The sequence below is a fragment of the Papaver somniferum genome, chromosome 9 (genome assembly GCF_003573695.1).
Source record: "Papaver somniferum cultivar HN1 chromosome 9, ASM357369v1, whole genome shotgun sequence".
Taxonomy (NCBI): Eukaryota; Viridiplantae; Streptophyta; class Magnoliopsida; order Ranunculales; family Papaveraceae; genus Papaver; species Papaver somniferum.
In genome coordinates, this window is record NC_039366.1 from 143,155,610 (window position 1) to 143,169,186 (window position 13,577).

The following is a 13,577-nucleotide window of genomic DNA, read 5'->3' on the forward strand; positions in this document are numbered from 1 at the left end:
GAGTTCAACCGAGCTACGCTCTAACAGACAATACTACCCCTTTCAGAATATGATGGTTCTCGAGAATCATAATTTGGGAAATAAGATCGAAAATGAGCCAAATCCTCCCATGTTACATCAACAAGAGTGGTGTGAGACCACTGAATCAATAATTGTTGAACTTCCTCGCCATTGCGGAAAAAAATTATCTACAATCTAAGGTAGCAATGGATTTGAGAATGATTTCACCTTCATCATCCAACAATGGCAGTGTGGGAATGGTAGTTGATGTAGCTCATATCTTCTTTTTTAACTAGGAGACATGAAATTAATACAAGGTGTATCTTGGGGATAGAGGGAAGGCCTAGCTAGTAACCGACCTGTCTAATCTTTTGCACGATAGGAAAAGGGTCATAGTAACGCGCTGACAGCTTGACGTCTTTCGCAATGCCATAGAAGACTACCTGTAAGGTTGGAGCTTCAAGTATACCAAATCTCCCATCATAAACGATGAATATGTTATCTTTTTATCAGCAAACAATTTCATCCCATGTCGCGTTTATGGAGAGACTCCTTTAAAAGATCCATAATTGCATCTGTTCTCTTCAAATATTCTTATGCTAAAGCCACAAAAGTGATTAATTAGGGGTGTGTAACCATACAAAGCCTCAAACGACGACATATTAAAACTTACATGGTGATTTGTATTGTACCACCATTCAGCCAATGAAAGCCAATTTGAACCAATTCATTGGCTTATGACTTGTCATACATCTCAAATACTTCTCAAAATATGCATTCATGCACTCTATCAATTTGCCTATTTAATTAAAGATAATATGCAATGCTAACTGAAGATATGATCCTAGTGTCCTGAATAGTTCTTTCTGGAAGGTGCTGGTAAAGACCTTGTCTCTGTTAAATACAATGGATGATGGTAAGCCATACAACTTAAAGATGTTATCCCAGAAATCCTGAGCTACTATAATTGCAGTAAAAGGATGAGTTAGCCTCACAAAGTGACTGTATTCGGTGAACCTATCCACCACCACCATGATGACATCAATCCTTGTTGTTGGATCTAGGTGTGCGCTCAATGAAATCCATGTTGATGTGCTGCCAAGTGTATGGGCTGTCGTAGACACAACAAATTCATAAATATATTTCCCACTAATTAACTGGTAATATAGCGGTAGTAAAAGATCGTTCCCGCAGAGAGCTGTGTAATTGATAAGTTATTTGTATTAGCAAAACAAAGTAAATAACAAATGGGGGATTTGGTTTTAAGATCAATAAAAAGATAATAATAAAAGAAAGATGATCAAGGAATCCTTCACCGCTACCAAGCGATAACTGGATTAATATACTTATCTATTGTTCATAAGAACCATTCATCACCAACCGTAAAATAATAGCTAGCTCAGTGTTATCCCCAAAACTCCTTTTACCACGGATACGGAAGCTCTCCAATATCAGATTCTATTCAACTGAACCATCAAGTAGTAGCTCACTCAAGGTGTAATCCAGTCGAACGCTTTAAGCTTTATGAATTAGGTTGATCCCAGTAGTTAAACTCTTAGCTCAAGGTTTACTTGCTGGTGTTATCTTCACACATGATTGCTACACAAAATCCCTCAGCAAGGTCTCGTGATTTCTACTTGTGTAGAGAGTTAATCGACGATTACTTATCTCATAACTTCCACTAGCAATAGAACAATCAACATACTGATCTAGTAGGCCTCCCAAATCAATATAAGAATCATTCATAAACCCTAGATATGGTAAAGACAAACGATGATGATAAAAACTCTCAATATATTTGTATTATTAATAAAGCTTCACGCTTAGAACATTGAATTCATCCTTAATCAACAAAGGATTTAGCTACTCATATTACAAAGAAGATGATAATGGTGGTTTCCCCCGTAAACCCTAGGTTTTGATGTACAACTTGTGATATGAGATTCGATATTCCTTTTACATAACCTAATACCTTTTTATAGGTTTACATTGCTTGGCTTCCAAGTATTTAGTTAGGTTTAAGAACCCGACCCGAAAATATGACCTAACGACTCCAAACGTGCCCTTAGGCCTTCCAAGGTGTGAATACACGATTTCCATTTGATAAGTTCGCGTACCAAGTCCGCAAACTTCAAATTCCAGCAGATATTTTCGGAAATAAGTCTGCGAACCCCGTCCGCAAACCCAGTTCGCGGACTTCACTGTCTTCGGTATTCAATAGAAACTATTTTGGCCACAACTTCTTCATCCGAACTCGAAATGACCTCATTCTTTTTGAATTCTTTTTATCTTTCAATTATATTCAATATGATGATGAGAAATCTTTAATTTGTATGAGTTAAGATCGGTCTTTGTCCTGTGTCTTGATTATGAGCGTTTTGCTCCTTTTCGTCGCACTTCTTCTACTTGTCTTGGACTTGGGCACTTGGATACTTGAAATACTTCTCTTCTTAAATATTTTCAGCACTTTGTAGATCCTTTGTGGATGATTAACCTATTAGAGGCAAATAAGAGAAAATAATAGTAATAATACGAATACATGCAAGAATAATAGCTAATACAAGTATGGAATGGACACTAAAATCATATGAATTATGCACTTATCAAATTCCCCCACATTTAGATTTTGCTAGTCCTCGAGAAAAATAAATAAAACTAATCCTAAATACAACAAATCCATGTTGTGAGGATACAGTTACTCTTAGCATTAATAACAGGCTTTTAAACCCATAGGTGTCCCTAGTGGACGAGTTACAGTCTCGTGAGGGGTTACAAGAGGTATACCCACAAAACCTACTCCAATTTCTCTCCTTGGAAGAACCACTAAGGATAGACACAAATTAGTAAGCCAAATAATTAGCTTGCATAAGTTCTTTAGCCACAAACATCCCACATACATTCCAATTCGCACACATAAACAATTACTTACGTATGTCATTCAACCTGATTGCAAAACTTTACTAAGATACTCATTGTACTTGTTGCAACATTTGTAACAACACTCGCATACTGAAATCACATGAATAGATAAGAAACAGAATAGAAAAGTGAAGTCCCCAAATGTTGACTAAAGTGAAAGATGTTACCCACAATACTTGTATGAATGTCGTCAAAGGAAATATATTTATAGCGCACTAGTTTAGAAGCACCCATTTAACTCGACCACATGATTAGATACTCTAAGCGCATGTCCCTTTTCAGCAAGTATGTGATAGTTGCCTTGGATCCTGCACTCCACGCTTGCTTAGGCGACGGAGACAGGGACAACGTTTCACACATACTGATATCAAAGTGTCAAGAACCTCATCAATAGTCTTTTGACTTGCTATATAATGATGAAATGTTTTTGTTTTCATCGACTATGATTAGTCCGCGATTCCAGACCTATCATTTATTAGTGTCGATAAATGAAGAGGAGCCTTATTTTATTATTATTTTTATTTTTTATTTTTTATTTTTTTAAAAGAAAATAAATAAATATTAAAAAGTGTAACATTAATATAAATTATACAATGCTTTTGGTTGGTAACCTAGCAACAAGCTAGGCTCCAACTCCTCTTTGAATAACAATGCCTAATCTATAAAAAAATGAAACTACCCAAACCGCTACTAGCATCATTGCTGATAAGGCAATTCTTCAGACGCTTGAAGAATCTCAAAGTGTCCTCGCCAAGTTCTCCTAAGGTAGAGAAAGCTAGGACCCCTAGACCATACCCATGTGAAACACATTTGTCCAAATATTTAGCACGTTTTCGTGAAACCGCACTAGAAATAGCTTTACCTGGGACAAAAGAGTGGACACCTTCACTAGTGAACGAAGAGACACCTGTGACATCCATGCAAACATCTTTTCCATTATCCCAATTAAGAACAAGGATATCCGCGGGCTTCAGATCTCTGTCATCATTTGTCAGAAAGCCAAGAGAAACTTCCTTGCGGGCAAGTACACTATCCTTGTAGCAAATCTCAGCAACAACATCTCGGACAAGATCATGTCGAAACTTGTAACCAACATCCTTAGCATAATAAAGTGCATGATCACCAAAGATATCCATACATTTGCTACAACATGGGCATAGACTATTCTCAACAGACAGAGGGATACCAAGGCGATAGCAAAGTACAGCTCTGAATTGTCTTGGGTCGAGGCACTGATTAAGTCCACTAATAGGAACTGCTAATAAATAGTCTTGAGCATGATTGACCCTGTTTCACTGCCATAAGGCAGAATCTCTTATAGACATAGGAAAATGGTCTGGGATTTGCTTCTTAACTGCGTCAAAATAAGTAACTGCCAGGGAATGCATGGAAGGGGGGCAGTGTCATCAACACAGTATGAAGAAGGTAATCCACATACCTGAATAAAATTCTGAAGAGCCAACTGATAGGCAGAGCATCTGTCCGTTGAGAAAAGATCGCAAAGGATTACCTTTTGCAAAGAAGTAGTCTGGCTCTGAGAGGCGAGGTAACAATAGGCCCGAGTATCCGCCATAGTGTAAATGACAAGTCCGCCATCTTTGATAGGCAAGGTAGCTAATCTATGTTGTAAAGGACCAAAGCCCGCACCATCACCAGTAATAAGGAGTCTTAAATACTGATGCAACTGGTCATCAAAAAGATAAGTAGCTGCTTGCAAATCCGTAGGATTAGTAGTACGCATTGAAAAATATAGTCTAGACACACCAGTGCAATTACGAAGTAATAACATCTCACTTTGAGGATTCTTGAGTTTTTTGATCGCCTCCATAAGATGAACAGTATTGTGCACCCTACTCAACAACATATTACTAATAAAGTCCAAATCCAAACTCACAGGACCACCCAAAAGTTTAACACCATTAGAAGGTCTACCAATATCCGGAGGGAAAACACCATCTTACGTACTTCTAGGATCAATAGAAAGCCAAAATACCTCCGTTTTCTTTATATTAAGATGTAAACCCCTGCCATGCCCCTCCATTTCAATTATGCTCAAGGCTTTAGCTACCTCCAAGGTATCGCCAACAATTGCACCATCATCAAGGTACCAGGCATGCAAGTCAAGTTTGCAACGAGAAGCAATAGTCTTCACCAGAGGATGAAGTGTCAAAGAAAAGAGCAAGGGACAGAGAGGGTTACCTTGTTGGACACCAAGTGCAGAAGACAAAGTATATTGGTCATAATAAAGTTTAGCCGGCCGTGAGTAGCAAAATTCTACCCAACGAGAAATACCTGGACAATGCAGGCGAACCTCCTTGATGAGCTGAGATCTGCTCACCATATTGAACGCATTACAAAAGTCAATGAGCAACATTGACATACTGTCCGAATGACCCTTCATCTCTAATAAGCGATTTACAGCGTGTAAAATGCTTTCACCCCCAACAGGCATACCAACACCGAATTGGTAATCTCCTAAATAAGAAGTCATGTCCTTCCCAACAGAAAAAATGACTACTTTAGAAACCAATCTACGCCAGACCATGCCAACTGCAATGGTCTTAAGACCACCCCCAGGTTTGAGAAACGGTGTCAAAGGATCACTAGCGATGAACTCACCTAATTCCACAGGGCATTTACCAGTCAACCAAAGGTTGAAAACCCCGGAAATCGAGGAAAGTAAGTCATCCGCCACGGCAGCTGCTGCTCCACTTAACACATCCACTAAATGTTGCGCCCGTAAGCCATCACGACCACAAGAAGTCCCTTTTGGGAAGCTTTTGATAGCTCCCAAAACTTCCTTGGAATCAACTGTGATAGGCTCAACAATAACATACTCTACTGGAATCTCAGGAGGAGGCGCATGGGGATGTTTATCAAGCAGTTCCAAGTATGTCTTCTCATTACGTGGAGCAACTCCATATGAAGACAAAACACGAATTGCTGCTGCGAAGTGTCCAGAATTCATCTTCCTCCAACAAGCATTCAAATTAGTCGTACCCTGCTTCTTCAAATCCACCTTCTTAGACCCCATAAGAACCGACTGTTGTAGCAATCTCTTAACCAAGACGACGCAACCATTGGGTTCTCTCCAGATTGAAAGAGCCTGGTTAATTGCCGCCACCTGAAGACAATACATATTGCATGATTTTTCTTCAGTCGAGTTCCGAGGTTTAAATAGAGTCAAAGTACAGAGCGGGAGAAGTAAGAGATACAACCAACCTGTCAAGCTAGAGGGGTTCACTAATACTCTGTCGAGGAAGGTCTTCAAAGCTCTCGAGAAGCCAAGCCTATATTGATGGGGTATACAAGTCACCGTTGGAATCTTCCTGAGGAAGACATCATTTAGTAACTCAGTAGAGATATACTCTACAGCATCACCATCATCTGCAGAAGTAAAGCAAACGACCTCAGTAGAGGAAGAGATTTCGGCAGCACCATCTTTCACGCAACTCACAGACCTTGTAATTCCCGCATCTGGTTTATCAAGTCTGTGAATTAGAAAACCCGCACTTGCACCAGGCCCTGCAATAATGTCTTTATGTATCACTCCATCGCGACCTTTGCAAGGTTTCTTCTAGGCATGCAAATGCATGCACCTGGTGCAAATCCACATACGTAAGCTGCCAAGAACCTTCTCCCAAGCAAGGTACACGTCCGAATTACTTGCAACCAAATCCCTGCAAGCGTTTATGTTGGCTTCTGAGAACAGATGCTTGTCATGGAAGTGTTTCAGAAAAGACCCCTTTATGTAACCTCTTCCATGAACACCGTCCAGACAGCCATTGATGCTCTTGAAAGGAAAATGGGAGCTATCATCTACAGCCATTGATGCTCTGGTGAATCTATCCTCAACAGCAGCATTATTAGGAGAAGGAGGAGAACACAATGATACGGAGTTGTGGGAAACAGACCTGGTAAATCTAGGCATGGGGGGTGCGGATGAAAACCCTAGAAAACAAAAACCCAGAAGAAAAATAGAACCCTAGAAAAACAAGACGTTGTAGGCTAGAAAAAGAAAAAGAAAAAAAATCAAAAAAAAATCGAAATGAGAGGACGTGGGGATATATACAGGCTGAAAATCAAACGAAAATCCAGTGGAAAACATGGTGAAACGGAGATTCAAAATTCTTATCCATCGACGGAGAAAAATCGCCGGAGAGAGACATTAATAAATTTTTCTCCATCGCCGATGATAATAATCCATTTTTTTTACGGATCACTCTTTATGAGTGTTAGACAATTGTCTATGGGGCTTTCAAATACTCAACCAATGATTACCTTTCTACAACATTCACGGCAGTATCAGGATCCCACCAAATCACGTTAGAGAAACATAAAACTGCAAAAATAAAAAGAAAGTGATTCAGTAATGATTAATTGCGAGGATGACTCTTTCAAATGACTACCATAGCTTAGTTTCGCATCCAATTATGAACGTATATATTTAAGGATTGTGTAATTGATAAAGTGGAACTCAATCTATAGACGTAAGAACTATATCAACCTTAAAAGGTTTAGAGTGTCATCCTAATTAGCTCATAATTAACTCCAAAATATGAAGTCTCAAGAATGCAAGAAATCAAAGAGTATGATCTATTTATTTTTTATGCAATCCAAACATGCTTAACTACTCCACCACACTTAAACTTAACATTGTCCTCAATGTTCAAGACCGAAAATTATGATTTCTGACATAACAGCCCTGAAAAACTCAAAAACTGTACAAATAGATAGGGAAATAGGAAAAATATCCTAAACAAAAGTTGTTCGCCTACGTCTTTTCTATAAGGTGTCAAAAGGGCACAATGTTTCGATAAACGGTCTGACTTTTATGGCCTCCGGACTGACAGACATGCAATCTGAAAAAGTTCTGGAAAAATATTGAAACTCAAATGTCCATGCCTATCGCTCCAACTTAACAGACTCCAAATTCGGATTTTCTTTTTGGAAAATAAAGGTATGTCTGTCTTCTTCAAAATTTGGGATCAACCACTCAAATCGGACTCCGTGAAGTCTCGAGAGCTATTTTCGTGACAAGTGCGGAGTCAGAATTTTCTGACGAGAATTCGTCAAAACTTTCATTATAGATATAGGACTTGTAAAATCTAAGATGGGAATGCAAGATATGATATGCAAAACTAAGAAAATAAAAAACAAAAGGGATAGAGATACAAAACTTATGGGTTGCCTCCCACTTAGCGCTTGGTTTAACGTCGTCAAAGCCCGACGTTATTGTTATTGTTCGTACACCAACAATCTGAAAATTTATTAATCTTTCCAAATAACAATCTGCAATTCTAATAACAACTTCACAAAAACATTAGCGCAAAACATAAATATTGAAGCTATCACTTTGTTGAAGTTTCCCCCACACTTAGTCCTTTCTACACTCGGAAGTGGATAGAGAACATAGAATTCGGGAACTTCAAAAGGTTCCTCAGCTTGGTGAACCTGCACAATACTTGAATCAAACACATCAAATGGTGGATACTTAGAAGTAAAATAATCCGTTAAAACTTTAGAAGCACACATTTCAATCCTAAGTGAGGTATTTTTTAAAAAGTTGGGTTAACAACTCTTTGAGAAGCTACTTCGATTAGAGGAAAAGGATCAATAGATATAAAATTATGCAAAGGATTAGGCAAACCTTGTATTGGATCCTCATCTTTCTTAATCAACAGTGAATTATTTACCTCAAGTATATCGTGGTCCTCTATCGAGCTATTATTATCTATCTCAATTGGGTCTTCCACGACTTTAATCAATTTGGTTTCATTCTCAATCTTCATCTCTTGAACAACCTCGTCATCGGAATCGGAATCCTCTCCTATAACGTCCAGTTCATTGATGCAACTCCTAATTTATTCGTTTGAGTACGTTACATCATTTATAACAATAGATATGTCATACCCAATCTCCTCCTTTTGAATAGGCGAAGGATCATTATAAAGATCCTGAGTTGGAATAATCGTATCATTGTTGCAAGGACTTTCGAAAGGTTGCTCATCTTCATCAGAATCTTCGTCATCCATAGGATTTTCAGAATTGTTTTAGTTTTGAGGCCAAACTTCTTCCTCATTCCCACCTTCACTAAGTTGAGCAATTTGTATTATTAAGTTCTCCGCACGCCTTTCAATTTCCAGAAGTTGCTCATATTGTTTATCTTCAATTGTATGGAACCCTTGTTGATGTTGTTCCATCGCTTGGAATTGGTCAAGACATTCATCAAAACCAACACCTTCACTCACCACACTATTTTCAGACCAAGTCTCCCCTTTTTGAATAGGTGAATGATCATAAAAACGATCAGGAGTTTGGTTAGATATATTGAAGTAAGATTCAGTTGACATATTGTTTTCCGTGCTTACTTGCTCATTGAGTGACTCCACTGTGGAAATACTGGCTTTTAAAATGCATAATCTGATCCAACTTCTGTTCACGTTCAAGAGATAAACGATTAGAAGCATAACTACCCTCCCATCCTCGTGATTGTTCACTTACATACCTGTCATAAGGTTGTTGATATGTATGTGAATATCCATAAGATTCACTGGGATATTGATCATAACCAAAAGATTTGTTTTGATTATACCCATAGGATGGTTGGTAGTTATCATATGAATGAGATTGAAAACCATCTTGATTACCACTATTATATGATTGATCATGTGCTCCGTACATGTTATTTCCGTAAGGAAACATGACGACTCACAAGAACAAAAGAGGAATAAAATAAAAAATCTAAAAACAAAAACAAGCTAAACAAATAACAAATCAATTAGCAACTGCTCCCCACAGCGGCGCCAAAATTTGTATAGGCTGTCGTAGGCACAACAAATTAATAAATATATTTCCCACTAATTAACTGGTAATATAGCGGTAGTAAGAGATCGTTCCCACAGAGAGCTGTGTAATTGATAAGTTATTTGTATTAGCAAAACAAAGTAAATAACAAAGGGGGGTTTTGGTTTTAAGATTAATAAAAACATAATAATAAAAGAAAGATGATCAAGGAATCCTTCGTCGTTACCAAGCGATAACTGGATTAATATACTTATCTATGGTTCATAAGAACCATTCATCACCAACCGTAGAATAACATCTAGCTCAGTGTTATCCCCAAAACTCCTTTTACCACGGATACGGAAGCTCTCCAATATCAGATTCTATTCAACTGAACCAACAAGTAGTAGCTCACTCAAGGTGTAATCCAATCGAACGCTTTAAGCTTTATGAATTAGGTTGATCCCAGTAGTTAAACTCTTAGATCAAGGTTTACTTGCTGGTGTTATTTTCACACACGATTGCTACACAAAATCCCTCTGTAAGGTCTCGCGATTTCTACTTGTGTATAGAGTTAATCGACGATTACTTATCTCATAACTTCCACTAGCAATAGAACAATCAATATACTAATCTAGTAGGCCTCCCAAATCAATATAAGAATCACTCATAAACCCTATATATGGTAAAGACAAACGATGATGATAAAAAATCTCAATAGATTTGTATTATTAATAAAGCTTCACGCTTAGAACATTGAATTCATTATTAATCAACAAAGGATTTAGCTACTCATATTACAAAGAAGATGATAATGGTGGTTTCCCCCTAAAGGGATAAACCCTAGGCTTTGATGTAGAACTTGTGATATGCGATTCAATATTCCTTTTACATAACCTAATACCTTTTTATAGGTTTACATTTCTTGGCTTCCAAGTATTTAGTTAGGTTTAAGAACCCGACCCGAAAATATGACCTAACGACTCCAAACGTGCCCTTAGGCATTCCAAGGTGTGAATACACGTTTCCCATTTGATAAGTTCGCGTACCCAGTCCGCAAAATTTAAATTCCAGCAGATATTTTCGGAAATAAGTCTACGAACCCCGTCCGCAAACCCAGTTCACGGACTTCACTGTCTTCGGTATTCAATGGAAACTGGTTTGGCCACAATTTCTTCATCCGAACTCGGAATGACCTCATTATTTTTGCATTCTTTTTATATTTCAATTCTATTCAAGATGATCATGATAAATCCTTAATTTGAATGAGTTAAGATCGGTCTTTGTCCTGTGTCTTGATTATGAGCGTTTTGCTCCTTTTCGACGCACTTCTTCTACTTGTCTTGGACTTGGGCACTTGGATACTTGGAATACTTCTCTTCTTATATATTTTCAGCAATTTGTAGCTCCTTTGTGGATGATTCACCTATTAGAGGCAAACAAGAGAAAATAATAGTAATAATACGAACACATGCAAGAATAATAGCTAAAACAAATATGGAACGGACACTAAAATCATATGAATTATGCACTTATCACCAAGCTTGGCCTGGAATAGAAAGTGGTTATGGAGACCCGGAGAGTGATTATGTTCCACCTTGTTCCTTTCACAAGTATCATAATGACCGACCAATAGTAAAGTGTCGTGCTTTAATCATCTCCAATAAAAATAGCTTTTGACTCTTATATAGATGCCATGTATGCCTGAATAACCTCTAACAACAGAGGAATAAATGAAATGTAATATGTGTTATCTTAAGTTGGTGGCAGTGCCCACATGTATACTTCCTTAATACCTGAGAATATCTTCACTGTAAGTATATTTGGGAACTACAAAAGTATTAACTAATAATTATGGTGTAAGTTGAAAAGCTCCATATAGGGAGTGAGATAGCCAACGAGCTGCAACCTGAAGTATAAGTATTAACATATAATCTGGATAGAGCATCTACAACTTTGTTTTCTAACCTTTTGTTTAATGGGTAGTGTAGTTAAAACCCATAAGTTTCATGAGTCATCTTTGCTGTAACAGATTGGTGATATTTTGCTCCATAAAGTATCTGATACTCTGTTGGTCAATGTTGATGATGAAATGATGACATGTCATGAGGTACTATCTCTATTTAGTGAAAATATTGACTACAATCAAGAGTTTTTTTTATGTGTCGAAAGTCACAAAGATTTCGGACCAGATGGTTTGGTGTGGAAAGCAATTACATCGGCAGGACTCCAACTCCCATAGAAAAAATATCGGTTTCAACCAAAAATTGTTTGTAAAAGTCTGCAGGGCAAATACATGGGTAGTACATATGGAATCTTTTAGTTTAATAAACGCATTATTTTCTACTAGTGACTAAAGGGATGAATTTTTCTTTAAGAGGTCAGTTAGAGGCTTACTAACGGTACCATAACCTTAACAAACTTTCTATAAAAACAAGTAAGATCTAAAAATCCTTTTAATTGTTTAAGAGTTGTGGGAACACGCCAAGACTGCATGCAAGCAATCTTTTCAGGTTCAACATAAACTCCATCAGTTGTTATAATATGATCAAAATATCCTAATGAAGATTGTGAAAAATAACATTTTGAGTTTTTAGCAAAGAGATGATGCTTTCTAAGTAATGAAAGAATTAAAGATAGATGATGAACATGCTCTGTGATGGCTGGACTATAAACTAAAATGTCATAAAAAAAACAAGCATAAATTTTCTAAAATAGGGACCAAAACTGAATTCATGAGATCCTGAAAAGTGGTAGGTGCATTAGTGAGCCCAAAGGCATAACCTTGAATCCAAAATTACCATGATGTGTCCTATCTTAGGAACGTCAGGAGTATACAATCTAATTTGATGATTACCAACTCTCGAATCTAGCTTAGTAAACACTTGAGCACCAAGATGTTCATCTAAAAGTTATTTTATGATGGGTATATGAAACTTATCTTAGATGTGATATCATTGAACTTTCTGTAATCAACACACAACTTCCAAGTGTTATCCTTTTTCTTTACGATAAGTATGGGTGATGCAAATGGACTATGACTGTCCTGAATTATACCACAACTCAGCATTTCTTGTACCAATGACTTGTGAATATATGTACATTTATAAGGCTTGAGATTGGTTGGTTGAGAATCAAGTTTGAGAGTGATTTTGTGATCCAAAACTCCAGGTGGTGGTAGTTGCACTAGCTTAGATAAGACGTCATAAAAGGTATGGAATAAGTCTTAGATAGGCTGAGCGATTTCAGATGGTTCAGAAGAAGTAGAAATATCAAAACATTGACCCACTAAGGCAGGTGTATTCTTTTTGAGAAAAAATTTCATGACATTGCCACTAATTATCATGAGGGATTATTTTATAAATGTACCATGTAGAGTGATCTCTTGGCCATTTTGTGTGAAAGTAATGGATAACTTGGCCAAATTGAATATTACATCACCTTATATTCTCAGCCAATCCTCTCCTATAACAATGTCACAGCCTCCTAATGGAAGTAATATCAAGTTTACAACAAATTCTAAATATTGCATTTTCCATTTGAGTTGATGGCAAACTCTAATATTTGTAGTCCTAACATCATTAACTACAATAACCAAAATATGAGTTGTTGGTTACACATCACAACCCAATTGAATATCAAGAAAAGAGTCAATTAAGTTGTTGGTACTCCCTATGTCCACTAATACAGTGATAGCTTGCCTCCTGAGAAAACCAGGTATTCTGATAATATCAGTACTCATATTTCCTGTGAGAGAATGGAGAGAAATTTCCATATCAGATTCAACCAAGGTGCATGTAGAAGTTTCAACAACATGTGATGGAATCTGAGTCAGCTGCCTCTTCTTCAGTCATTATCATGAAAATTGTTGA